Source organism: Leiobunum rupestre, chromosome 1 (assembly GCF_980474605.1).
Source record: "Leiobunum rupestre chromosome 1, qqLeiRupe1.1.hap1, whole genome shotgun sequence".
Classification (NCBI taxonomy): domain Eukaryota; kingdom Metazoa; phylum Arthropoda; class Arachnida; order Opiliones; family Sclerosomatidae; genus Leiobunum; species Leiobunum rupestre.
In genome coordinates, this window is record NC_143384.1 from 10,857,951 (window position 1) to 10,863,950 (window position 6,000).

Sequence of the window (6,000 nt, forward strand, 5' to 3'; positions counted from 1 at the left end):
TCTAAATGGAGTCCATATTATTTCGTTCAATAAGCATTGTCATTTGTGAAATGTAAGCAACTGCATAAGTTGAAATATTAGATTTTCTAGACAAAAACTACCCAGCCCAGCGATTATATTATGCAAACGAATGAGCCTTACCTTCAAAACTTTAAATTCAGAAACACAACTAAGTTATTAATTTACAAGATTTAACGATCTGCTATAAAACACAAGTCTCGACACTTTTCAAACTTCAGTATGTTACTTTCATTATGTACGTTGTTTGGATGTTTATGCGACATTTATTGTGGTTTTTTTTACTAAGTTTTGGGCGCACCTGTTGAAACATAAAGATATATATGAAGCAAGTAAAACATTAACTTGAGCTGACAAGAGACAAAACTAGACAAGGCCTCGGGCGGTTGGACTGTACACAGTCCCATAGCCAATATGGGGGCCCCTCGATGGAAGGCCACCCGCCCCTAAATAAATTTAGAAAATAACGCAGAAGCTTTTAACACTCAATTAAATTGGAATTGTCTTTTAAAATCACCTATTTCAAATACGATTTCAAACATTTACTGTCTTTCTGCTTGATAAATTGAATTATTTATAAAAAAATTATAAAAACTGCTTAACATATAGCCATTCAGCTCAGTTTACGAAGCAATTACGAAATGTATAACCAGAGAATTTCCAACGTTGCATGACAGAAACAAACTTAATCGAGTAATATTTGTTTTCAGAACTCACGCTGTTCTTCAGGTTTTCTTATTTCATAATCAATTGTTAGATGGTGTGGTTAATTGTTGTGAAAGCTCAGCTGGTTGATTGAAAAACTTCGGCCAACAAGAAATTGTCCTATCCGCTTTCCGCAGTTGATATTGATGATCAAAATATGCCTAATCTTTATAATCCATAGCTAGTTCTCGCTGCTCTTAAACTAATTTCGTTTTCTTAAATTTACAATGAATACGAAATTAAGAGGATGATCAATATCGAATTGCGCAAAAGTGGTAAGTTTCATTTTGATCCAACATCTCAAAAATGAAGTAGAGTACCTTGCAGTGGTTAAAGACTTAACTTGATCTTAAGCTCCGTCATTTAGTTCGTATCAAGCAAATTCCACCTAAAGTTTTTCTCTCAAAAACCTTATTTACGATGACTTGGGCCTAGGGTATTGCCTTGGGTATTAGCCTAGCTGATAATTATTATTATTATAATTATTTTATAGTCAGTAAGCCAAGGTAAAATAAATATGAGGAACTCCATCGGTATTTTAACCCATTTAACAGGAATTCAAAGTATATAGTTCAGAGAGCAGCAAGTGACAAGTGTTTTCACGATAAAAGGAAATTAAGTGTGAGTGTATGGAAACATTTATGGTTGCTTGTCACACACTAAATATACTAAACTTAGTGTGACGATGAAACTATACTTAAGAACTTAACCAATCACAAACTATTTTACTCTTGAGATTTAGTTAGAATATCTGCAACGGAGTTTTAACTCGTCTTACCACAAATAATGTCATTTGAACATTTATTTCACAGATTTGGAAGATGCCTTTCTTTTATATTGATTTTTTTAACATAATTAAATATATCATCGCCAACCTCACAATTGTCAACAGAGGCTTCTACTATTTTAGCTGCGGTACTTTTTTCTACAGGGTGTTCGTTATAATATTTTACTATCTTTCTAAACGTTGGATGTGGTTACGCAATGTCTCGTTCTTTCGTATGAAATTTTTACGTCTATTTTTATTCGATGTTGCTTATTTTGTTTAGTTTGATAAGGTAGATAAAACTTTTGAAAGATAAAACATATTGGTAGAGTTCAAAAGTGCAAGAACCAATAGTTTTGTAGAAAGAGGAGTGAGGTCATAAAAAACGAATGGCACTAGGACGCTATATTTCTATGGAGCATTGGCCATAAGTTTAAGAAATGTTTAGTCAATGGCAGAGGTACGTTCAATGATGATACTCTCAGACCATCCCATGTGATCGAATTGCTGTGAGATGCTTTAGAAAAACGTACTCTTAAAGTTTTACAATAATAAGGATAAATCCTTTTTGAGAAACCAATGTAAAATGTCAGATACCCGTACGAAAGTAAACGCTTAGACGGTTAATATGTCCGAAAGTGACATCACTTGCAAAATGTTAAAGGTCACATTAAAGTAATTCATTTGGAGTGAAAAATGAAATATATAAATAACGAGACAACTTTTAAGCGGAATCAAGAGTAAATTGTTTCAATATATTAAGAAGTGTATTTTTTAAAACCCCTAATTATATTAATTTAAATCTGTTTTCTATCATTTAATGCATAAAAATATGTCTAAGTGCTTGCCATTTATTGATACTTTTTGTTTGTATAAAATTTGAATAATAATTGATTGTTAGCCTTCAGCTAAGTCATTATTGCTCAACAATTTTATTTATAGAAAAGGCTTTTTTTAATATATTTCAATACAGTATTTTTATTTGAAAAGCATTTTATTAAAAAAGTTTGGTTCTAAAAATAATATTCCATTGACCTTGTTAATAAAACATGCTAACAATTTCTTATCGTCTAGATTAACAAGCACAGAAAACGTTATGACAATACATTATTGAAAATAAACTCTTTTAATTTATATACGAGCAATTTGGTCTATGTGCGTCAAGTGAAATTTTCTTGAGTAATTGACATATTAATAAGGTTACAATTAAATCATTAAAATGTCTCAGGAGGCCGTTCTAGCAAGAATGTTTTAATTTTACATCATACAAACAATTCTTGGCCAAAACCTGTTGAGCTATGGAATATATTTTGCAACATTGTAAAACATTTACAATACTAATTGTTTATTTTGGTTCACTTGTACAGGCTTATAGCAATATACCTCTATTGCACAAAAAAGCTTTATTTACCATTTTTATAACAACACGAGCTTGGGGGAATGAGCGCTTCATCGTCAGGTGTAAAATAAATAATCATGAAAATCGCTGGGACAAAAATACCTAGAAAACACCACAATATTTTTTATGCCTTTTAAAAAATACAGAAACCAGAAAAAGCAAGAAAATTAGTTCAGGTTAATTAAGTTTAAAGCAACTCTTTATCAATCACCTTGTCCATTAACAAGGAACCATTTTTCAGTCGAACAATACCAATTTTCCACGAGCAACTGATTATTAATCACCCGTCTCATAAATGAAGAACCATATTTCAATAAATCTGTAGATTAACTTGAAGCACTCCAGAAAATTAACTTTTTCTCAAGCACACTAAGCCTTTACAACCGAAATATATAAGTTATATAAAGTTGAGATGAGCGAAAAACAATTGCACGTTGTCAAGGGAATATGAATATTTGGAGAAAGTTTGAAATTAAAGTATTTACATTATAAACTAAGGGAATTAGGGAATCGAAATGCTGGCGAATCATTTATTATGTTACAATGCAATGAGACGCTATTAAAAGAAAATTCGGGAAAAAACGCTCGCGGCTATAGAACAGTAGCCACTATATGTATAAAGTGGAAAAATAATTTATCGTCCCAAAATTTTACAATTAAATTGTCAGGCTTGTAAAAATCCCTGCAGAAGGAGGATGAGTTCCTCCGAAACGTTGGATTTTATAAATAAATATATTGTGAATTTAAAACCGTTTTATATCTCTTTTAATTAAGATTTTTCACAATTTGCTTCTCTTCACTTCTATCTTAAAAGAAAACTGAAGCTAGTTTTATCCAAGAGTACCATTGGAAATTCCAAAGACTATGTTGAGTTGTACAGGTGGTTTAAACGCATTTGGGAAGAATCCAGCTATCAGCGCTCTTGGAGAGGATGAACGTAATTGGTCAAGAGTCGATTTTCCTTTAAAAAGCGTCTCCAATATCCGTGGTCGTGGACACGTGGCATTGTACCATGTTGTTTCAAGGCCGTGGGAAATCCTTATCTGGCCCGGTAGGCTAAAAAATAAGCTGAGTCAAAATCTAGCCACGTTTAGCCTAGTCGATCCAATTTCTAGTCTAGTCTTCAATAAGTAGGCGTCATTTCGCGCCGGACCGTAAACGAGGTTTATCAGAATCAATTTGAGCCAAAACTTGACATGGCTTGTTCATTTACACTATTTCTACATAGCACAACGAATTCGCAACCTAACTAGAGAAAGCAAAAAAGATACACTCGACTTCCTTAGTGATTAGCAACGACATAACTCATTAACAATATTTGATAATACGTCACCAATACTTTTTCCAATTGAAAAAACGTATAACCGCATGGCGGCCGAAGCCAAAGGTATGGCGTGAATTTATGGCAGACAATATTTACAATTAAAGACACTAGGCCCTGGTTGTCTAACAATTTTTTATTGTTAAAATAAAACTGGTTGCTTAGTTTATCACATCTAATTTTGGGAAAGCTTGTAACAAAGATTTTATTCATTAATATTACAATTCAGAACCTTAGAACTATGGTTTCACCCAGAACCTTTTCACACTCATTCTTTCTGACCAATAATTCTCACACTCAAGGTACACGAAAAATTGTAACCGCGCGCGTCAACTGTACCAACTTCATCCACACTTTAATGCTAACTCACACCTATAGTTATGGCTGTCAAGGCTTATGTTACCCGTACCAAGATATTCCTTCGGTTTGATGCTGCAGTTTCTTTAAATCCTTTGATTTGAGAAATCAGTATCACTATATCCATTTGTTGGCTCCTACGCGAGTTTCTTACCTTCTATGAAACCGTTCTAACATTGTTATGGTAAATGTCAGACTAAAGAAAAGGATGAAAAAATTATCGAATAAATAGATTAGTCCATTATGAAAAGGGATAATAAAGCTAAACCCTAAACAAATTTGTAGAAAATTAAAAACTTACCAATAGCTCGTACCGAAAGGTCTTCGAGCAAACAAAAAGAAGTGAAACTCGGACCAAATAGAACTTCGAGAGAAAAACTAAATTAAATTAAATAGGGTGAAACCGGTCTACCGTTGGAAATTCTGGCTATTTTATTTAATTTAATTTAATTTTTCACTCGAAGATCTATTTGGTCCGAGTTTCGCGTCTTTTTGTTTGCTCGAAGACCTATTGGTACGAGCTATTTGTAAGTTTTTAATTTTCTACAAATTTTTTTAGGGTTTAGCTTTTTTATCCCTTTTCATAATGGACCAATCTACTTATTCGCTAATTTTTTTAGACTTAAGAAAAGTCGTACGACCAAGAAATTAACGAGCCTCGCAAAACACCCTTGATTATTAACATTTCTATTTTTATAGCTTTGATGATATCAGTTTTATTAAAACGTATATTTGGAGAAACCACAGGATATCAATAACCATCTACAAATTATTCTAGGTCAAATCAAGAACGTTTTTATTTACCTATTGTTAGATGTTAAGATAATCAGCGTCAATCACAGTCGAATTGTCCCCGGGCACGAGATAGGAAGGGATATTATTATAAAAACATTGAAAACCTAAGGTTAAAACCCTATAACCATTTATTATAGATTTGGCTTATGACACAAAAATGCAATTTGATTAGACTACATTGCAGTTAAGCAGTTGAATATTCCCAAAGATAATATAGACCTCGTATACTAGATTCGAAATCAATTCCTTGCGCTTAGTCAATAGCGTTTATCCAATTACAGCGGGAAATTTTTAGAAATGCGCTCCTTATAGTTACTTTTGTAAGTAAATATAGATAGCACCCTACAGCAACCAATGAAGTCCGATTTTTCAGGGGCCACGTGCCGGAAGTGGGAAATCACTTCGTTACCAAACTGTCAATTTGGAAGCTCTCGGAATTCACATAAAGGACACGGGTATCTATATTATCTTTGATTTTTTCATTTTAAAATTTTTAAACGTTATATAACAAAACTGTTTTTAAATTTATTAATTGAATATCAGAGGCAATTCCTACATAACATAATATAAAATAATTTTATGGGATGATTTTAGAGTTTTTCATTTTATAAATAGCAAAAAAAGACTCTGCTATACAAT